Source organism: Anomaloglossus baeobatrachus, chromosome 12, assembly GCF_048569485.1.
Source record: "Anomaloglossus baeobatrachus isolate aAnoBae1 chromosome 12, aAnoBae1.hap1, whole genome shotgun sequence".
Classification (NCBI taxonomy): domain Eukaryota; kingdom Metazoa; phylum Chordata; class Amphibia; order Anura; family Aromobatidae; genus Anomaloglossus; species Anomaloglossus baeobatrachus.
The window spans coordinates 138,313,379-138,336,185 of record NC_134364.1 but is presented as its reverse complement, the minus strand read 5'-3'; the positions used below and the strand labels follow the sequence as shown (position 1 = coordinate 138,336,185).

The following is a 22,807-nucleotide window of genomic DNA, read 5'->3' as shown; positions in this document are numbered from 1 at the left end:
GTTTGTATTTGGTGTATTGGCTCCTGGTAGAGGCCGCCTCTCAGATGTGGCTGTATCCTCACATCTCTGCTGACGTTAGTGCTGACTGTCCCTTGTGATGTGCGTTCTCTGTAGCTGGAGATCAGCGGTTGTCTTTGGTTTGTATTTGGTGTATTGGCTCCTGGTAGAGGCCGCCTCTCAGATGTGGCTGTGTCCTCACATCTCTGCTCACGTTAGTGCTGACTGTCCCTTGTGATGTGCGTTCTCTGTAGCTGGAGATCAGCGGTTGTCCGTGGTTTGTATTTGGTGTATTGGCTCCTGGTAGAGGCCGCCTCTCAGATGTGGCTGTGTCCTCACATCTCTGCTCACGTTAGTGCTGACTTTCTCTTGTGATGTGCGTTCTCTGTAGCTGGAGATCAGCGGTTGTCTGTGGTTTCTATTTGGTGTATTTGCTCCTGGTAGAGGCCGCCTCTCAGATGTGGCTGTATCCTCACGTCTCTGCTCACGTTAGTGCTGACTGTCCCTTGTGATGTCCGTTCTCTGTAGCTGGAGATCAGCGGTTGTCTGTGGTTTGTATTTGGTGTATTGGCTCCTGGTAGAGGCCGCCTCTCAGATGTGGCTGTGTGCTCACATCTCTGCTCAAGTTAGTGCTGACTGTCCCTTGTAATGTGCGTTCTCTGTAGCTGGAGATCAGCGGTTGTCCGTGGTTTGTATTTGGTGTATTGGCTCCTGGTAGAGGCCGCCTCTCAGATGTGGCTGTGTCCTCACATCTCTGCTCACGTTAGTGCTGACTGTCTCTTGTGGTGTGCGTTCTCTGTAGCTGGAGATCAGCGGTTGTCCGTGGTTTGTATTTGGTGTATCTGCTCCTGGTAGAGGCCGCCTCTCAGATGTGGCTGTATCCTCACATCTCTGCTCACAATAGTGCTGACTGTCCCTTGTGATGTGCGTTCTCTGTAGCTGGAGATCAGTGGTTGTCTTTGGTTTGTATTTGGTGTATCTGCTCCTGGTAAAGGCTGCCTCTCAGATGTGGCTGTGTCCTCACATCTCTGCTCACGTTAGTGCTGACTGTCCCTTGTAATGTGCATTCTCTGTAGCTGGAGATCAGCGGTTGTCTGTGGTTTGTATTTGGTGTATTTGCTCCTGGTAGAGGCCGCCTCTCAGATGTGGCTGTATCCTCACGTCTCTGCTCACGTTAGTGCTGACTGTCCATTGTGATGTGCGTTCTCTGTAGCTGGAGATCAGCGGTTGTCCGTGGTTTGTATTTGGTGTATTGGCTCCTGGTAGAGGCCGCCTCTCAGATGTGGCTGTGTCCTCACATCTCTGCTCACGTTAGTGCTGACTTTCTCTTGTGATGTGCGTTCTCTGTAGCTGGAGATCAGTGGTTGTCTGTGGTTTCTATTTGGTGAATTTGCTCCTGGTAGAGGCCGCCTCTCAGATGTGGCTGTATCCTCACGTCTCTGCTCACGTTAGTGCTGACTGTCCCTTGTGATGTGCGTTCTCTGTAGCTGGAGATCAGCGGTTGTCTGTGGTTTGTATTTGGTGTATTGGCTCCTGGTAGAGGCCGCCTCTCAGATGTGGCTGTGTCCTCACATCTCTGCTCAAGTTAGTGCTGACTGTCCCTTGTAATGTGCGTTCTCTGTAGCTGGAGATCAGCGGTTGTTCGTGGTTTGTATTTGGTGTATTGGCTCCTGGTAGAGGCCGCCTCTCAGATGTGGCTGTGTCCTCACATCTCTGCTCACGTTAGTGCTGACTGTCTCTTGTGATGTGCGTTCTCTGTAGCTGGAGATCAGCGGTTGTCCGTGGTTTGTATTTGGTGTATCTGCTCCTGGTAGAGGCTGCCTCTCAGATGTGGCTGTATCCTCACATCTCTGCTCACGATAGTGCTGACTGTCCCTTGTGATGTGCGTTCTCTGTAGCTGGAGATCAGTGGTTGTCTTTGGTTTGTATTTGGTGTATCTGCTCCTGGTAAAGGCTGCCTCTCAGATGTGGCTGTGTCCTCACATCTCTGCTCACGTTAGTGCTGATTGTCCCTTGTAATGTGCATTCTCTGTAGCTGGAGATCAGCGGTTGTCTGTGGTTTGTATTTGGTGTATTTGCTCCTGGTAGAGGCCGCCTCTCAGATGTGGCTGTATCCTCACGTCTCTGCTCACGTTAGTGCTGACTGTCCATTGTGATGTGCGTTCTCTGTAGCTGGAGATCAGCGGTTGTCTGTGGTTTTTATTTGGTGTATCGGCTCCTGGTAGAGGCTGCCTCTCAGATGTGGCTGTGTCCTCATGTCTCTGCTCACTTTAGTGCTGACTGTCCCTTGTGATGTGCGTTCTCTGTAGCTGGAGATCAGCGGTTATCTGTGGTTTGTATTTGGTGTATTGGCTCCTGGTAGAGGCCGCCTCTCAGATGTGGCTGTGTCCTCACATCTCTGCTGACGTTAGTGCGAACTGTCCCTTGTGATGTGCGTTCTCTGTAGCTGGAGATCAGCGGTTGTCCGTGGTTTGTATTTGGTGTATTGGCTCCTGGTAGAGGCCGCCTCTCAGATGTGGCTGTGTCCTCACATCTCTGCTCACGTTAGTGCTGACTTTCTCTGTGATGTGCGTTCTCTGTAGCTGGAGATCAGTGGTTGTCTGTGGTTTCTATTTGGTGAATTTGCTCCTGGTAGAGGCCGCCTCTCAGATGTGGCTGTATCCTCACGTCTCTGCTCACGTTAGTGCTGACTGTCCCTTGTGATGTGCGTTCTCTGTAGCTGGAGATCAGCGGTTGTCTGTGGTTTGTATTTGGTGTATTGGCTCCTGGTAGAGGCCGCCTCTCAGATGTGGCTGTGTCCTCACATCTCTGCTCAAGTTAGTGCTGACTGTCCCTTGTAATGTGCGTTCTCTGTAGCTGGAGATCAGCGGTTGTTCGTGGTTTGTATTTGGTGTATTGGCTGCTGGTAGAGGCCGCCTCTCAGATGTGGCTGTGTCCTCACATCTCTGCTCACGTTAGTGCTGACTGTCTCTTGTGATGTGCGTTCTCTGTAGCTGGAGATCAGCGGTTGTCCGTGGTTTGTATTTGGTGTATCTGCTCCTGGTAGAGGCTGCCTCTCAGATGTGGCTGTATCCTCACATCTCTGCTCACGATAGTGCTGACTGTCCCTTGTGATGTGCGTTCTCTGTAGCTGGAGATCAGTGGTTGTCTTTGGTTTGTATTTGGTGTATCTGCTCCTGGTAAAGGCTGCCTCTCAGATGTGGCTGTGTCCTCACATCTCTGCTCACGTTAGTGCTGATTGTCCCTTGTAATGTGCATTCTCTGTAGCTGGAGATCAGCGGTTGTCTGTGGTTTGTATTTGGTGTATTTGCTCCTGGTAGAGGCCGCCTCTCAGATGTGGCTGTATCCTCACGTCTCTGCTCACGTTAGTGCTGACTGTCCATTGTGATGTGCGTTCTCTGTAGCTGGAGATCAGCGGTTGTCTGTGGTTTTTATTTGGTGTATCGGCTCCTGGTAGAGGCTGCCTCTCAGATGTGGCTGTGTCCTCATGTCTCTGCTCACTTTAGTGCTGACTGTCCCTTGTGATGTGCGTTCTCTGTAGCTGGAGATCAGCGGTTATCTGTGGTTTGTATTTGGTGTATTGGCTCCTGGTAGAGGCCGCCTCTCAGATGTGGCTGTGTCCTCACATCTCTGCTGACGTTAGTGCGAACTGTCCCTTGTGATGTGCGTTCTCTGTAGCTGGAGATCAGCGGTTGTCCGTGGTTTGTATTTGGTGTATTGGCTCCTGGTAGAGGCCGCCTCTCAGATGTGGCTGTGTCCTCACATCTCTGCTCACGTTAGTGCTGACTTTCTCTTGTGATGTGCGTTCTCTGTAGCTGGAGATCAGCGGTTGTCTTTGGTTTTTTATTTGGTGTATTGGCTCCTGGTAGAGGTCGCCTCTCAGATGTGGCTGTGTCCTCACATCTCTCCTGACGTTAGTGCGGACTGTCCCTTGTAATGTGCGTTCTCTGTAGCTGGAGATCAGCGGTTGTCTGTGGTTTGTATTTGGTGTATCGGCTCATGGTAGAGGCCGCCTCTCAGATGTGGCTGTGTCCTCACATCTCTGCTGACGTTAGTGCGGACTGTCCCTTGTAATGTGCGTTCTCTGTAGCTGGAGATCAGCGGTTGTCCGTGGTTTGTATTTGGTGTATTGGCTCCTGGTAGAGGCCGCCTCTCAGATGTGGCTGTATCCTCACATCTCTGCTGACGTTAGTGCTGACTGTCCCTTGTGATGTGCGTTCTCTGTAGCTGGAGATCAGCGGTTGTCTGTGGTTTGTATTTGGTGTATTGGCTCCTGGTAGAGGCCGCCTCTCAGATGTGGCTGTGTCCTCACATCTCTGCTCACGTTAGTGCTGACTGTCCCTTGTGATGTGCGTTCTCTGTAGCTGGAGATCAGCGGTTGTCCGTGGTTTGTATTTGGTGTATTGGCTCCTGGTAGAGGCCGCCTCTCAGATGTGGCTGTGTCCTCACATCTCTGCTCACGTTAGTGCTGACTGTCCCTTGTGATGTGCGTTCTCTGTAGCTGGAGATCAGCGGTTGTCTTTGGTTTTTTATTTGGTGTATTGGCTCCTGGTAGAGGTCGCGTCTCAGATGTGGCTGTGTCCTCACATCTCTCCTGACGTTAGTGCGGACTGTCCCTTGTAATGTGCGTTCTCTGTAGCTGGAGATCAGCGGTTGTCTGTGGTTTGTATTTGGTGTATCGGCTCCTGGTAGAGGCCGCCTCTCAGATGTGGCTGTGTCCTCACATCTCTGCTGACGTTAGTGCGGACTGTCCCTTGTAATGTGCGTTCTCTGTAGCTGGAAATCAGCGGTTGTCCGTGGTTTGTATTTGGTGTATTGGCTTCTGGTAGAGGCCGCCTCTCAGATGTGGCTGTATCCTCACATCTCTGCTGACGTTAGTGCTGACTGTTCCTTGTGATGTGCGTTCTCTGTAGCTGGAGATCAGCGGTTGTCTTTGGTTTGTATTTGGTGTATTGGCTCCTGGTAGAGGCCGCCTCTCAGATGTGGCTGTGTCCTCACATCTCTGCTCACGTTAGTGCTGACTGTCCCTTGTGATGTGCGTTCTCTGTAGCTGGAGATCAGCGGTTGTCCGTGGTTTGTATTTGGTGTATTGGCTCCTGGTAGAGGCCGCCTCTCAGATGTGGCTGTATCCTCACGTCTCTGCTCACGTTAGTGCTGACTGTCCCTTGTGATGTCCGTTCTCTGTAGCTGGAGATCAGCGGTTGTCTGTGGTTTGTATTTGGTGTATTGGCTCCTGGTAGAGGCCGCCTCTCAGATGTGGCTGTGTCCTCACATCTCTGCTCAAGTTAGTGCTGACTGTCCCTTGTAATGTGCGTTCTCTGTAGCTGGAGATTAGCGGTTGTCCGTGGTTTGTATTTGGTGTATTGGCTCCTGGTAGAGGCCGCCTCTCAGATGTGGCTGTGTCCTCACATCTCTGCTCACGTTAGTGCTGACTGTCTCTTGTGGTGTGCGTTCTCTGTAGCTGGAGATCAGCGGTTGTCCGTGGTTTGTATTTGGTGTATCTGCTCCTGGTAGAGGCCGCCTCTCAGATGTGGCTGTATCCTCACATCTCTGCTCACAATAGTGCTGACTGTCCCTTGTGATGTGCGTTCTCTGTAGCTGGAGATCAGTGGTTGTCTTTGGTTTGTATTTGGTGTATCTGCTCCTGGTAAAGGCTGCCTCTCAGATGTGGCTGTGTCCTCACATCTCTGCTCACGTTAGTGCTGACTGTCCCTTGTAATGTGCATTCTCTGTAGCTGGAGATCAGCGGTTGTCTGTGGTTTGTATTTGGTGTATTTGCTCCTGGTAGAGGCCGCCTCTCAGATGTGGCTGTATCCTCACGTCTCTGCTCACGTTAGTGCTGACTGTCCATTGTGATGTGCGTTCTCTGTAGCTGGAGATCAGCGGTTGTCTGTGGTTTTTATTTGGTGTATCGGCTCCTGATAGAGGCTGCCTCTCAGATGTGGCTGTGTCCTCATGTCTCTGCTCACTTTCGTGCTGACTGTCCCTTGTGATGTGCGTTCTCTGTAGCTGGAGATCAGCGGTTGTCTGTGGTTTCTATTTGGTGTATTTGCTCCTGGTAGAGGCCGCCTCTCAGATGTGGCTGTATCCTCACGTCTCTGCTCACGTTAGTGCTGACTGTCCCTTGTGATGTGCGTTCTCTGTAGCTGGAGATCAGCGGTTGTCTGTGGTTTGTATTTGGTGTATTGGCTCCTGGTAGAGGCCGCCTCTCAGATGTGGCTGTGTCCTCACATCTCTGCTCAAGTTAGTGCTGACTGTCCCTTGTAATGTGCGTTCTCTGTAGCTGGAGATCAGCGGTTGTCCGTGGTTTGTATTTGGTGTATTGGCTCCTGGTAGAGGCCGCCTCTCAGATGTGGCTGTGTCCTCACATCTCTGCTCACGTTAGTGCTGACTGTCTCTTGTGATGTGCGTTCTCTGTAGCTGGAGATCAGTGGTTGTCTTTGGTTTGTATTTGGTGTATCTGCTCCTGGTAAAGGCTGCCTCTCAGATGTGGCTGTGTCCTCACATCTCTGCTCACGTTAGTGCTGACTGTCCATTGTGATGTGCGTTCTCTGTAGCTGGAGATCAGCGGTTGTCTGTGGTTTTTATTTGGTGTATCGGATCCTGGTAGAGGCTGCCTCTCAGATGTGGCTGTGTCCTCATGTCTCTGCTCACTTTAGTGCTGACTGTCCCTTGTGATGTGCGTTCTCTGTAGCTGGAGATCAGCGGTTGTCTGTGGTTTGTATTTGGTGTATTGGCTCCTGGTAGAGGCCGCCTCTCAGATGTGGCTGTGTCCTCACATCTCTGCTGACGTTAGTGCGAACTGTCCCTTGTGATGTGCGTTCTCTGTAGCTGGAGATCAGCGGTTGTCTGTAGTTTGTATTTGGTGTTTCGGCTCCTGGTAGAGGCCGCCTCTCAGATGTGGCTGTGTCCTCACATCTCTGCTGAAGTTAGTGCTGACTGTCCCTTGTAATGTGCGTTCTCTGTAAATGGAGATCAGCGGTTGTCCGTGGTTTGTATTTGGTGTATTGGCTCCTGGTAGAGGCCGCCTCTCAGATGTGGCTGTGTCCTCACATCTCTGCTCACGTTAGTGCTGACTGTCCCTTGTGATGTGCGTTCTCTGTAGCTGGAGATCAGCGGTTGTCCGTGGTTTGTATTTGGTGTATTGGCTCCTGGTAGAGGCCGCCTCTCAGATGTGGCTGTGTCCTCACATCTCTGCTCACGTTAGTGCTGACTGTATCTTGTGATGTGCGTTCTCTGTAGCTGGAGATCAGCGGTTGTCCGTGGTTTGTATTTGGTGTATCTGCTCCTGGTAGAGGCCGCCTCTCAGATGTGGCTGTATCCTCACATCTCTGCTCACAATAGTGCTGACTGTCCCTTGTGATGTGCGTTCTCTGTAGCTGGAGATCAGTGGTTGTCTTTGGTTTGTATTTGGTGTATCTGCTCCTGGTAGAGGCTGCCTCTCAGATGTGGCTGTGTCCTCACATCTCTGCTCACGTTAGTGCTGACTGTCCCTTGTAATGTGCGTTCTCTGTAGCTGGAGATCAGCGGTTGTCTGTGGTTTCTATTTGGTGTATTGGCTCCTGGTAGAGGCCGCCTCTCAGATGTGGCTGTGTCCTCACATCTCTGCTCACGTTAGTGCTGACTGTCCCTTGTGATGTGCGTTCTCTGTAGCTGGAGATCAGCGGTTGTCTTTGGTTTTTTATTTGGTGTATTGGCTCCTGGTAGAGGCCGCCTCTCAGATGTGGCTGTGTCCTCACATCTCTCCTGACGTTAGTGCGGACTGTCCCTTGTAATGTGCGTTCTCTGTAGCTGGAGATCAGCGGTTGTCTGTGGTTTGTATTTGGTGTATCGGCTCCTGGTAGAGGCCGCCTCTCAGATGTGGCTGTGTCCTCACATCTCTGCTGACGTTAGTGCGGACTGTCCCTTGTAATGTGCGTTCTCTGTAGCTGGAGATCAGCGGTTGTCCGTGGTTTGTATTTGGTGTATTGGCTCCTGGTAGAGGCCGCCTCTCAGATGTGGCTGTATCCTCACATCTCTGCTGACGTTAGTGCTGACTGTCCCTTGTGATGTGCGTTCTCTGTAGCTGGAGATCAGCGGTTGTCTGTGGTTTGTATTTGGTGTATTGGCTCCTGGTAGAGGCCGCCTCTCAGATGTGGCTGTGTCCTCACATCTCTGCTCACGTTAGTGCTGACTGTCCCTTGTGATGTGCGTTCTCTGTAGCTGGAGATCAGCGGTTGTCCGTGGTTTGTATTTGGTGTATTGGCTCCTGGTAGAGGCCGCCTCTCAGATGTGGCTGTGTCCTCACATCTCTGCTCACGTTAGTGCTGACTTTCTCTTGTGATGTGCGTTCTCTGTAGCTGGAGATCAGCGGTTGTCCGTGGTTTGTATTTGGTGTATTGGCTCCTGGTAGAGGCCGCCTCTCAGATGTGGCTGTGTCCTCACATCTCTGCTCACGTTAGTGCTGACTGTATCTTGTGATGTGCGTTCTCTGTAGCTGGAGATCAGCGGTTGTCCGTGGTTTGTATTTGGTGTATCTGCTCCTGGTAGAGGCCGCCTCTCAGATGTGGCTGTATCCTCACATCTCTGCTCACAATAGTGCTGACTGTCCCTTGTGATGTGCGTTCTCTGTAGCTGGAGATCAGTGGTTGTCTTTGGTTTGTATTTGGTGTATCTGCTCCTGGAAGAGGCTGCCTCTCAGATGTGGCTGTGTCCTCACATCTCTGCTCACGTTAGTGCTGACTGTCCCTTGTAATGTGCGTTCTCTGTAGCTGGAGATCAGCGGTTGTCTGTGGTTTCTATTTGGTGTATTCGCTCCTGGTAGAGGCCGCCTCTCAGATGTGGCTGTGTCCTCACATCTCTGCTCACGTTAGTGCTGACTGTCCCTTGTGATGTGCGTTCTCTGTAGCTGGAGATCAGCGGTTGTCTTTGGTTTTTTATTTGGTGTATTGGCTCCTGGTAGAGGCCGCCTCTCAGATGTGGCTGTGTCCTCACATCTCTGCTCACGTTAGTGCTGACTGTCCCTTGTAATGTGCGTTCTCTGTAGCTGGAGATCAGCGGTTGTCCGTGGTTTGTATTTGGTGTATTGGCTCCTGGTAGAGGCCGCCTCTCAGATGTGGCTGTGTCCTCACATCTCTGCTCACGTTAGTGCTGACTGTCTCTTGTGATGTGCGTTCTCTGTAGCTGGAGATCAGCGGTTGTCCGTGGTTTGTATTTGGTGTATCTGCTCCTGGTAGAGGCCGCCTCTCAGATGTGGCTGTATCCTCACATCTCTGCTCACGATAGTGCTGACTGTCCCTTGTGATGTGCGTTCTCTGTAGCTGGAGATCAGTGGTTGTCTTTGGTTTGTATTTGGTGTATCTGCTCCTGGTAAAGGCTGCCTCTCAGATGTGGCTGTGTCCTCACATCTCTGCTCACGTTAGTGCTGACTGTCCATTGTGATGTGCGTTCTCTGTAGCTGGAGATCAGCGGTTGTCTGTGGTTTTTATTTGGTGTATCGGCTCCTGGTAGAGGCTGCCTCTCAGATGTGGCTGTGTCCTCATGTCTCTGCTCACTTTAGTGCTGACTGTCCCTTGTGATGTGCGTTCTCTGTAGCTGGAGATCAGCGGTTGTCTGTGGTTTGTATTTGGTGTATTGGCTCCTGGTAGAGGCCGCCTCTCAGATGTGGCTGTGTCCTCACATCTCTGCTGACGTTATTGCGAACTGTCCCTTGTGATGTGCGTTCTCTGTAGCTGGAGATCAGCGGTTGTCTGTGGTTTGTATTTGGTGTTTCGGCTCCTGGTAGAGGCCGCCTCTCAGATGTGGCTGTGTCCTCACATCTCTGCTCAAGTTAGTGCTGACTGTCCCTTGTAATGTGCGTTCTCTGTAAATGGAGATCAGCGGTTGTCCGTGGTTTGTATTTGGTGTATTGGCTCCTGGTAGAGGCCGCCTCTCAGATGTGGCTGTGTCCTCACATCTCTGCTCACGTTAGTGCTGACTGTCCCTTGTGATGTGCGTTCTCTGTAGCTGGAGATCAGCGGTTGTCCGTGGTTTGTATTTGGTGTATTGGCTCCTGGTAGAGGCTGCCTCTCAGATGTGGCTGTGTCCTCACATCTCTGCTCACGTTAGTGCTGACTGTCCCTTGTAATGTGCGTTCTCTGTAGCTGGAGATCAGCGGTTGTCCGTGGTTTGTATTTGGTGTATTGGCTCCTGGTAGAGGCCGCCTCTCAGATGTGGCTGTGTCCTCACATCTCTGCTCACGTTAGTGCTGACTGTCTCTTGTGATGTGCGTTCTCTGTAGCTGGAGATCAGCGGTTGTCCGTGGTTTGTATTTGGTGTATCTGCTCCTGGTAGAGGCCGCCTCTCAGATGTGGCTGTATCCTCACATCTCTGCTCACGATAGTGCTGACTGTCCCTTGTGATGTGCGTTCTCTGTAGCTGGAGATCAGTGGTTGTCTTTGGTTTGTATTTGGTGTATCTGCTCCTGGTAAAGGCTGCCTCTCAGATGTGGCTGTGTCCTCACATCTCTGCTCACGTTAGTGCTGACTGTCCATTGTGATGTGCGTTCTCTGTAGCTGGAGATCAGCGGTTGTCTGTGGTTTTTATTTGGTGTATCGGCTCCTGGTAGAGGCTGCCTCTCAGATGTGGCTGTGTCCTCATGTCTCTGCTCACTTTAGTGCTGACTGTCCCTTGTGATGTGCGTTCTCTGTAGCTGGAGATCAGCGGTTGTCTGTGGTTTGTATTTGGTGTATTGGCTCCTGGTAGAGGCCGCCTCTCAGATGTGGCTGTGTCCTCACATCTCTGCTGACGTTATTGCGAACTGTCCCTTGTGATGTGCGTTCTCTGTAGCTGGAGATCAGCGGTTGTCTGTGGTTTGTATTTGGTGTTTCGGCTCCTGGTAGAGGCCGCCTCTCAGATGTGGCTGTGTCCTCACATCTCTGCTCAAGTTAGTGCTGACTGTCCCTTGTAATGTGCGTTCTCTGTAAATGGAGATCAGCGGTTGTCCGTGGTTTGTATTTGGTGTATTGGCTCCTGGTAGAGGCCGCCTCTCAGATGTGGCTGTGTCCTCACATCTCTGCTCACGTTAGTGCTGACTGTATCTTGTGATGTGCGTTCTCTGTAGCTGGAGATCAGCGGTTGTCCGTGGTTTGTATTTGGTGTATTGGCTCCTGGTAGAGGCCGCCTCTCAGATGTGGCTGTATCCTCACATCTCTGCTCACGATAGTGCTGACTGTCCCTTGTGATGTGCGTTCTCTGTAGCTGGAGATCAGTGGTTGTCTTTGGTTTGTATTTGGTGTATCTGCTCCTGGTAGAGGCTGCCTCTCAGATGTGGCTGTGTCCTCACATCTCTGCTCACGTTAGTGCTGACTGGGTCTTGTAATGTGCGTTCTCTGTAGCTGGAGATCATCGGTTGTCTGTGGTTTCTATTTGGTGTATTGGCTCCTGGTAGAGGCCGCCTCTCAGATGTGGCTGTGTCCTCACATCTCTGCTCACGTTAGTGCTGACTGTCCCTTGTGATGTGCGTTCTCTGTAGCTGGAGATCAGCGGTTGTCTTTGGTTTTTTATTTGGTGTATTGGCTCCTGGTAGAGGCCGCCTCTCAGATGTGGCTGTGTCCTCACATCTCTCCTGACGTTAGTGCGGACTGTCCCTTGTAATGTGCGTTCTCTGTAGCTGGAGATCAGCGGTTGTCTGTGGTTTGTATTTGGTGTATCGGCTCCTGGTAGAGGCCGCCTCTCAGATGTGGCTGTGTCCTCACATCTCTGCTGACGTTAGTGCGGACTGTCCCTTGTAATGTGCGTTCTCTGTAGCTGGAGATCAGCGGTTGTCTGTGGTTTGTGTTTGGTGTATTGGCTCCTGGTAGAGGCCGCCTCTCAGATGTGGCTGTGTCCTCACATCTCTGCTCACGTTAGTGCTGACTGTCCCTTGTGATGTGCGTTCTCTGTAGCTGGAGATCAGCGGTTGTCTGTGGTTTGTATTTGGTCTATCGGCTCCTGGTAGAGGCCGCCTCTCAGATGTGGCTGTGTCCTCACGTCTCTGCTGACGTTAGTGCTGACTATCCCTTGTGATGTGCGTTCTCTGTAGCTGGAGATCAGTGGTTGTCTTTGGTTTGTATTTGGTGTATCTGCTCCTGGTAGAGGCCGCCTCTCAGATGTGGCTGTGTCCTCACATCTCTGCTGACGTTAGTGCGGACTGTCCCTTGTAATGTGCGTTCTCTGTAGCTGGAGATCAGCGGTTGTCTGTGGTTTGTATTTGGTGTATCGGTTCCTGGTAGAGGCCGCCTCTCAGATGTGGCTGTGTCCTCACATCTCTGCTGACGTTAGTGCTGCAGGTCCCTTGTAATGTGCGTTCTCTGTAGCTGGAGATCAGCGGTTGTCTGTGGTTTGTATTTGGTGTATCGGCTCCTGGTAGAGGCCACCTCTCAGATGTGGCTGTGTCCTCATGTCTCTGCTGACGTTAGTGCTGCCTGTCCCTTGTGATGTGCGTTCTCTGTAGCTGGAGATCAGCGATTGTCTTTGGTTTGTATTTGGTGTATCGGCTCCTGGTAGAGGCCGCCTCTCAGATGTGGCTGTGTCCTCACGTCTCTGCTGACGTTAGTGCGGACTGTCCCTTGTGATGTGCGTTTTCTGTAGCTGGAGATCAGCGGTTGTCTGTGGTTTGTGTTTGGTGTATTGGCTCCTGGTAGAGGCCGCCTCTCAGATGTGGCTGTGTCCTCACATCTCTGCTGACGTTAGTGCGGACTGTCCCTTGTGATGTGCGTTCTCTGTAGTTGGAGATCAGCGGTTGTCTGTGGTTTGTATTTGGTGTATCGGCTCCTGGTAGAGGCCGCCTCTCAGATGTGGCTGTATCCTTACATCTCTGCTGATGTTAGTGCGGACTGTCCCTTGTGATGTGCGTTCTCTGTAGCTGGAGATCAGCGGTTGTCTTTGGTTTGTATTTGGTGTATCGGCTCCTGGTAGAGGCCGCCTCTCAGATGTGGCTGTGTCCTCACATCTCTGCTGACATTAGTGCGGACTGTCCCTTGTGATGTGCGTTTTCTGTAGCTGGAGATCAGCGGTTGTCTGTGGTTTGTGTTTGGTGTATTGGCTCCTGGTAGAGGCCGCCTCTCAGATGTGGCTGTGTCCTCACATCTCTGCTGACGTTAGTGCGGACTGTCCCTTGTGATGTGCGTTATCTGTAGCTGGAGATCAGCGGTTGTCTGTGGTTTGTATTTGGTGTATCGGCTCCTGGTAGAGGCCGCCTCTCAGATGTGGCTGTATCCTCACGTCTCTGCTGATGTTAGTGCGGACTGTCCCTTGTAATGTGCGTTCTCTGTAGCTGGAGATCAGTGGTTGTCTGTGGTTTGTATTTGCTGTATCAGCTCCTGGTAGAGGCTGCCTCTCAGATGTGGCTGTAGTCCTTTGTGTTGTTCTGCCCAGTGCTTTCTCTGCTCTTGTCCTGGAGGCTGGAGCTGGTGATCGCAGCATTGATTGTGATGCTGATCACAATTTTCTGCCTCCGGGACCACGTGATGTCCGATCGATCGCATCTGACACTTGGACAATAGTTTTTTCTATTGTCTCCTGGACGAAGCACGGTTAAGTGCGAAACGCGCGTCAGTGTGTCTGTGGGAGGTCGTGGCAGCCTAATTTTTGGACTTTGGTAATGTTATGTTGCATTAAGTAATTTATGTCACTGCAAACCATACCCTTGCTACTACTTATACATTATTTAATGGTTATTATTAAGGAAAGGTTTGCAGTCATTATTGATTTTTGAAACAGAATAGCATTTCATACCATCCATATATGGTTTTCCATTTATAATAGTATAACAAGTGCCCGGCGATCCCCATTATTCCATCCGTCCCTCTTGGGCTGATCCATTATTGTTATGTGGTTTTAACGATTATTGTTAATAAAGATGATGTGTTATATATTATATGGCCTGCATTTTCCTTTTTGGTGTTTATATTGAATCTATGCAATAAGAGGCCTCATATGGTTGTTGTGGTTATTGGTGTAGTTGGCAATAGTTTTTTCTGTAAAATAGATTCCCCTCATCTGCAGGAGGCGGCTGCACGCTGTTCTACAAGCGGCAGCCATTAGCGTGTACCCAGGAAGCTGCGAAGATCTCTCCTTGGTGACGTGTGACCTCTACATAGTCGTACGTCACAGGCAGGAGGAATGGGGGGGCTCTGTGCCGGCTCGACCTTACATTGCTCCAGGAATCTTCTGTTACTGCCTGTGTACCCAATATATGACGGCTGTGATGTGTCTTCCCTGCACCCGCGAACACGAGTGTCGTGTAGCAGATAAGCCGCCTGTTCTCTGTCCTTGGTGGGGAGGGCAGGCGTTGGGGGGTCAGCAGTGTTGGCATACCTCTCAACCGTCCCGGATACAGCGGGACTCTACCGGATTTCAGCGGGTGTCCCGGTGTCACGATCGTGAGGCTTTTTGTCCCGCCCGTGGCTCCGTCCACCCGCTCTCTCCCAGTCTGACTTTCTCCCCCTCCTAATGCACATGAGCAGAGCAGAGCCGAGCGCTGCTTCACTGCTCTGGCTCTGTGCTGCCGCTGTTATGGGTGGGCGGCAGCAGCACTCTGGCTGCCGGCACTTTAAATCTGCAGCTCAGCGTGCACTCACTGCTCACTGCTGGGCTGTTTGTGTACGGAAGTGCATCTGTGGGCGGAGCTACCGAGCAACATGCTGAGCTCTGTCCACAGATAAAGAGACTGCAGGAAGAGGAGCTGAACACCAAGGAACGCTGTAACCCCCCCCCCCTACCCAAAGCTATATGCCTCCAGTCACCCCCTCACCACATCTGTATGGCCCCCTCACCAAATTTGTATGCCCCCCCACCAGATCTATATGCCCCCCAGCACATCCCAGCTCTGTATGTCCCCCAGCCCCCACACCAGATTTGTATACCCCTCAGCCCCCCCACCAGATCTATATACCCCCCAGCACACCCCAGCTCTGTATGCCTCCAGCCCCCTCCCACCAGATATGTATGCCCCAGCAGCCCTCTCCTCACCAGAGCTATATCATACCTCCCAACCGTCCCGGATACAGCGGGACTATCACGCTTTGCATTGTTTGTCCCGTTGCCACGGACGGGACGGCCGTCTCCCGGGCTCCGCCCACCCACTCTCTCCCCGCCTCCCTGCTTTTTCCTCCTACCATCCTAACACGTGACGTGGCATAACAGAGAGGAGGGCACTGCCCGAAACTAGTCTCTGTCTGCTCTGTGCTGCTGCTAAGGTATGTAAACATAATCTCCCCAGCACTGATTCCCCTCCCTCCCCCCCCCCGGCCGGAGCCTCTCTGTGCGGTCGGTCGGCCGCCTCTCTGTGCGGTCGGCCGGCTGTCTCTCTGTGCGGGCGCCCCCCGCCGCCTGTCTGTGCGGTCGGCCCGCCGCCTCTCTGTGCGGTCGGCCCGCCTCCTGTCTGTGCGGGCGGCCCGCCGCCTGTCTGTGCGGGCGGCCCGCCGCCTGTCTGTGCGGGCGCCCCCCGCCGCCTGTCTGTGAAGGCGGGCGGCCGACCTCACTGTGGCTGCCTGCGTGTCCATGCTGGAGGCCCGCCGGCTGCCTGCGCGTCGATGCTGGAGGCCCGCCGGCTGCCTGCGCGTCCATGCTGGAGGCCCGCCGGCTGCCTGCGCGTCCATGCTGGAGGCCCACCGGCTGTCTGCGTGTGAGATGGTGAAACAGCTCCCATTGTTCATGGACAGAAATATGTACCTGGTTAAAGATGTGCATGGCAAGACCCTGTATCACCTCACAAGCATAGTTTAGACGTATATATTTGTGTCTCATAAATGTGAACAGTATTTATTGTATGTAACTTTAAACCCTGCAGCTGTCAGTAATGATGTGATAATACTTTATAAGGGACAACAATGTCATTATTCAACCATAAGAGGACGCTGTTTCTCAGCACAGATGAAAGACTGCAATAGGTAGCTCAGATGGGGCGGAGCTACAGGCTGATAAACACAATGACATCACAGGCAGTAGAGCAGCAGCCATCTTGGAAGCGGTTGGCAGTGAATGAGTACAGAGACACAGGACGTGCGGAAGAGGGAAGAGAGAATATTTGCGACTAGAAATCTATCCTCTTGATCAGAGCTGTGACACTGTATCCGTATCCTTACCAGATGGGAGAAGATTGCTGAAAGGATAGGACGTTGCCAAGGAGACGAGCCCCAGTGACCGGCAGTGCTGCTCAGCTGTTGGAGAGGCCTCATCTTACTGCGTACTTCAGACATATTGCCCAGAGCAGACCCGGGTCCATAAGATAAGTAAGGCCCACTGCGCCATCACAGTGGGTAACCGTGCACGCACCTCACATCAGTTTGGCGCCAAAATATTTGAGACTCAGATAGGGCCTGTAGTTAGTTTAGGTAGTCATTGTAACCCCTTCAGGCCACACTTACTGCACAATCACCGTTTGGGACCATTGTTTCTACAACTACAACATCTAATTATTTGCCATTGAGGCTTCTCTGTGGACCACAATGACCTCATACCTGGATGTTGCTAAGACCTATTTTAGGCCAGAGTTGAGCTCATTCAGGAGGGAACTTGTATTGAACAATATATCTGTTTTTTTTATTTGTCTTTATGCTCTTTGCTAAGCAGTCATTGTATATAGTAAGTTGTTTGGTTATTCAAGGTGAATCTTGGGAAGGATCCTCCATTAATGGGCACTATATTTATATTGGGGCAGGGGAATAGTCAATTTGGGGTTAGAGTAAATGTATTTTAAGTTTGTAAACTGTTGTGCTATACTGCGGGCGGCTTGTGTTTCACACCCATCCATTTTTTTGTTTCATGTTTAAGGGTATTAAAAGGTAGTTGGTGGTTGGAATATCCAGTCATGCCTGTAGGTAACATATAGTGTATATATTGTAGTTGACTCATGTTAAAAGGCGCCACGCTGTATAGCACAAGGGTCTCAGCTTATTCGCTGAGTGTTTGTGAATTTTTCCCTGAGTGTCTTCCCCTGTTAGATTGTGTTCATATCCAAATTGTAGTAAAGCACTTTTGTTAGTTAATCTAGTTTTGGGGCCGTTTATTTCCCATTTTTAACTTCGCTGTATCCTAAAGAGCCCACCCCGGTGCACGGCTTACATGCGTGTCCATGCTGGAAGCCCGCCGGCTGCCTGCGTGTCCATGCTGGAGGCCCGCCGGCTGCCTGGTGTCCATGCTGGAGGCCCGCCGGCTGCCTGCGTGTCCATGCTGGAGGCACGCCGGCTGCCTCCGTGTCCATTCTGGAGGCACGCCGGCTGCCTGCGTGTCCATGCTGAATGGGTGTGGATGGGGAGTGGATATGGGCGTGACTGTGAAATGGGTGTGGTTAGGGGGTGTGGCCTAAAACAGGTTGTCCTCTCCTCCGCCCCTATACAGGTTGTCCTCTCCTCCGCCCCTATGCAGGTTGTCCTCTCCTCCGCCCCTATGCAGGTTGTCCTCTCCTCCGCCCCTATGCAGGTTGTCCTCTCCTCCGCCCCTATGCAGGTTGCCCTCTCCTCCGCCACTATGCAGGTTGCCCTCTCCTCCGCCCCTGTGCAGGTTGCCCTCTCCTCCGCCCCTGTGCAGGTTGCCCTCTCCTCCGCCCCTATGCAGGTTGCCCTCTCCTCCGCCCCTATGCAGGTTGCCCTCTCCTCCGCCCCTATGCAGGTTGCCCTCTCCTCCGCCCCTATGCAGGTTGCCCTCTGCTCCGCCCCTATGCAGGTTGCCCTCTGCTCCGCCCCTATGCAGGTTGCCCTCTGCTCCGCCCCTATGCAGGTTGCCCTCTCCTCCGCCCCTATGCAGGTTGCCCTCTCCTCCGCCCCTATGCAGGTTGCCCTCTCCTCCGCCCCTATGCAGGTTGCCCTCTCCTCCGCCCCTATGCAGGTTGCCCTCTGCTCCGCCCCTATGCAGGTTGCCCTCTGCTCCGCCCCTATGCAGGTTGCCCTCTCCTCCGCCCCTATGCAGGTTGCCCTCTGCTCCGCCCCTATGCAGGTTGCCCTCTGCTCCGCCCCTATGCAGGTTGCTCTCTGCTCCGCCCCTATGCAGGTTGCCCTCTGCTCCGCCCCTATGCAGGTTGCCCTCTGCTCCGCCCCTATGCAGGTTGCCCTCTGCTCCGCCCCTATGCAGGTTGCCCTCTGCTCCGCCCCTATGCAGGTTGCCCTCTGCTCCGCCCCTATGCAGGTTGCCCTCTGCTCTGCCCCTATGCAGGTTGCCCTCTGCTCCGCCCCTATGCAGGTTGCCCTCTGCTCCGCCCCTATGCAGGTTGCCCTCTCCTCCGCCCCTATGCAGGTTGCCCTCTCCTCCGCCCCTATGCAGGTTGCCCTCTCCTCCGCCCCTATGCAGGTTGCCCTCTGCTCCGCCCCTATGCAGGTTGTCCTCTGCTCTGCCCCTATGCAGGTTGCCCTCTCCTCCGCCCCTATGCAGGTTGCCCTCTGCTCCGCCCCTATGCAGGTTGCCCTCTGCTCCGCCCCTTTGCAGGTTGCCCTCTGCTCCGTCCCTATGCAGGTTGCCCTCTGCTCCGCCCCTATGCAGGTTGCCCTCTGCTCCGCCCTGTTTTGCTAATATTTTTAACACTAAGGTTCAGATACGGCTTTAAAGAAGGCAAATAAGTAATTTTATTATAAAGGTAAATGTGAAATACAAACTTAAAGGAAAAGTATGATATTGCGTACACTTTTGTATATTGAACATACAAAGGTTAAGTACAGTTAAATATACTTACATCACCAATGAGCTTTGGACATCATCTGTCTGGAGGTCAGAGAAGCAGGACATAGACAGAGAACTCCTGGACATCACTGCCCGGACGTCTCACGGAGGCAGCAAACACGAGCTTATGTCTGTGCTATACTTCAGCTGATCTTATAGAGGCTTGAACAATATTACAAGCCTTTGTTAGGTTGGTCTCACAGTTTATTACGCAAATAAGTCTGGTTCGGTCTTGCCAGGGAGAATGAATTTCTATTATTTTCTAAGTCAGTGAAAAAGGTTAACTCTTTCCTCATAATCCCCCCTATTGGCGTGATTGATGGACAGGGGGCCATCGAGAAGCTGTGGACTATAGAGAAAGCAGGCTAGTCTCCAGATACTTTCTAAGCCGTGGGTTTGCTCAGGGAGTGTCGTCTCACATCCGTCACCCAGGACTGCCTGCATGCCTCTAGATAGGAGTCTCATCATGATATGCCAAGGTGATTTCTAGAGGAAAGACAGCAGTATTAGGCCTTCTTGCAGTGGCTGGCATGGACCCATATCGATCTCCCCTCAAGTTTGACGGAGGTTGGAGTGGTCAGCTGGACAGTCAAAGGCCCTTCGAATCGTGGCTCAAGGGTCTTTCTCACGTGCTTCTTTAGGTAGACCCGGTCACCAAGCTTTAGAGAGTGGGTTCCTGGAACGGCATCAGGATCAGGTAGAGAAGAGTAGACCCTTTGGTGAGTTTCAGCTAGTCTCTTCTGCAGGGAAACAACATAAGACGTTAGGCTATCACATTGCAGGTGTAACTCCTGTGGGAAGTAGCATCCTAATCTGGGTGCACTACCAAAGAGTATTTCAAAGGGTGAGAGCCTGTGCTTTCCCTGCGGGGTAGTCCTTATAGAGTAAAGAGCTATGGGGAGACATTCTGTCCATGGTCTACCAGTCTCCTCCACTGCCTTGGCTAGTTTGAGCTTTAGAGTGCCATTTAACCTTTCCACTTTCCCTGATGACTGTGGGTGGTAAGGCGTGTGTAAGGCTGACTGAATGCCTAACAGGGCACAGGTGTTCTGGAAAACTTGTCCAGTGAAATGAGTACCTCGGTCTGACTCTATGACTTCAGGGAGTCCAAACCGAGGCACCAGCTCACAGGCCAATTTCTTTGCTGTAATTCGGGCCGTGGCTGAGCTGACAGGGTAGGCCTCTGGCCATCCTGAGAAGAGGTCTACACAGACAAATACAAACTCGTAGATGCCATGTTTTGGCAACTGTATATAGTCTATTTGTACTCTTTGAAATGGGGCAAACGTCTTTGGCATGTGTCTTTGCGGGGTTTTAGTTAGCTGGCCTGGATTATGTTGTTGACAGCTGTGACAAGCTTTTATTCTCTGGGAGGCGTATTGTCTGAAGCCGGGGGCTACCCAATAAGGTTGCATCTGGTTCATGATTGAGTTTGTGCTACTGTGTGTGGGATAGTGGAGTACTTGGAAAATGGCAGGGAACCAACTGCGTGGCAGGACAGGAAGTCCGTTTAGGCGCCAAATCCCCTCCACCTTTTCTGCCCCCTTGGCCCGCCATCCGGCCTTTTCTTCCTCAGAGGCGTTTTCTTGTGTCTCAAAGAGGTTCTGCATTTCTTCCTCCGTCGTTGACACTGTTTCCGTCTCCTTCAAAGGGAGTAAGGCTGCTTGTTTTGCTGTTTGATCGGCCAAGCGATTTCCCCTTGCCTCGGGTGTTTGAGCCTTGGTGTGGGCAGCAACCTTTATGATTGCTAGCTGTTTTGGTATCAAGGCTACTTCCATTAGTTTCTTCACTGAGGCTCCATGCCTGATGGGATTTCCTGTTGCTGTGAGGAATCCTCTTATCTGCCAGATAGTGCCAAAATCGTGCACAATGCCGTGTGCATAGGCTGAGTCCGTGTAGATGTTCGCTGTTCGTTCTTCCAGAAACTCAATTGCCCAGATGAGAGCAAGACGTTCTGCTTCTTGAGCAGATATGCGTGGAGGTAGCGGTTGTTTGGCTAGGACTGCATATAGAGTCACTACTGCAAATCCGGTGTGGAACTTGCCTGCTTCATCAGCGTATCTGCTACATCCACAAAAAGTTCAAAGTCTGGATTTGTAAGCGGTGTTGCCTGTATATTGTGAAGGGGCTTTGCCTCATGTTCAATGAGTTCCTGACAATCATGATCAAATGGTGCACTGGTACGTTTGTCACTCTCTTCTGTCCTCTCTTCTGTCCTCACTTCTAAACTTGTAAAGATCAGCAGATCAGCAAGGTTTAGACTTGTAACTCGAGCAAATGAGATGTTTGGGGGTAGCAACAGCGTGCACTGGAGTCTGACCTGTCTTGCCATGGAGAGGAGTTTCAGCTGCACTTGATTGAGAACAGCACAGATGTCATGGCTGGTAAGGATGGTAGTCGGGAAATCGAGTGAGATTTCAGATGCTTTCTTCAGTATGTTTGAAACTGCTGTAACAGCACGGACACAGGTTGGTGCTGCTTTTGTGACGTTGTCAAGTTGAGAGGAGTAGTACCCGATTATGTGATGTTTGTCCGTCTTCTGGGTGAGTACTCCTACGGCAAATCCTTGAAGCTCTGCTACGAACAGATTAAAGGTGAGATCATAGTTTGGTAGTGCCAGAGCAGGTGCATCAATCACTAGTTCCTTGAGCTTTTGAAAGTTTTGTCGAGCTTCTTCTGTGAGGGAGAAAGGAACATTCTTTGTGCAATCATACAGCGGTTGCATGAGTAGCGATGCATTGGGAATCCACTGTCTGCAAAATGATATTAGCCCTAAAAATCCTCTGAGTTGTTTGAGATTTCTAGGAATGCTTGCTTTCCTGATAACTTCTTGTCTGTCCGGGCTGAGGTATTTTTGTCCCGCAGAAAGGCAATGACCCAGGAAAGTGACCCTTGTTTTGCAGAACTGCAATTTATCTCTGCTCGCTTTGCATCCTACTTCTGCCAGAAAGGTAAGAAGACTTATTGAAGCAGTTGTGCATTTTTCTTCACTAGGGCAGCACAGTAGTAAATCATCCACGTACTGGTAGATGTACTGCAAGAGGTAGCGGGAGGGGGGATTGTCTCAGCTGCGGTGGCGTAATTCCAGGCTTGACTGAAACTTTTACTGTGGGCACGGGTAGTGTGCCGAGGTCAGTTTTTGATGTGGACCAGAGTTTTGTAGGAACTTGTAGAAGTATTGGATCCGTGTTTACTTCATGTGTAACTTCAGATTCTGGTTGGTCTTCTATCATCTGGAGAGTGCACAGTATTTCTTCTGGGATATCTTCTGGAATTTGCAGGATAGCAGATCCATCTTCATTGTAGACAATCTGAGCTTGTAGTCTTGATAGTAGATCTGCTCCCACTAGGGCATCTCCACCCAGGGGGGACACTAAGAATTTAGACACGAACATGTATGGTCCCAGTTTCACCTTCAGTGGATGTATTATTGAGATTATCTGGGCTTGTCCATCAACTCCGGATACTACAGTAGCTTCAGAGGAGATGGATCCTTCAGGCACCAGATTCTTGGGGAGTACGGAGCGAGAGGCTCCTGAGTCCACTAAAGCTCTTATTTCCTTGTTGCCAATGTGAAGGGGGACATGTATAAATGGACCTCTGGCATCCCTATCCCGTGCTGCCGCAAGTCAGGCAGTCTTCTCCTCCTGACTCTGGGGTTGGTTTTGAGTGTCCCTCTTCTTCTTTCTACAGTCTCTGATCACATGTCCTCTGACTCCCACAATAGTAGCAGGTCGGTGCCTTCCTTCTTGTACCTTCTGGCTCACCGTCCACTGCTGCTATGACAACTTTCTTGTTGCTCCTTTTATCCTTTGCGTCGGTTTCTAAGCCACTTGCTTTGTTCACTAGAAGATCTATGTCTTCCATGTTTCTCCATTCTGGGCAGCACGCTTTCAATCTTTCTGCCAGAGGTGCATTTATTCCATCCATGAAGGATCTTACCATCAGGCGACGTATCGCACCCGCTTGTAAGTCCAGCCCTTCATCTGCGAATGACTGCATCAATCTGTAGTAAAATGAGCTGACATTCTCCACATGACCTTGATGCACTGGTCCCATTGTGCCCTTAGTTCTTTGCTCCTGGGCGCAGAAGAGATTGAGTCTTATCATGAAATCTTGGCCCGATTCCACATTACGGGTATTGTCCGGAACATGTCCT

The 22,807-nt window shown here is 51.5% G+C and overlaps 1 pseudogene; it reads left to right on the top strand.

Moving 5' to 3' along the window:
- The window catches only part of LOC142257692 (ephrin-A3-like), a 121,027-nt pseudogene that overhangs the window by 33,437 nt on the left and 64,783 nt on the right, over positions 1 to 22,807 (top strand).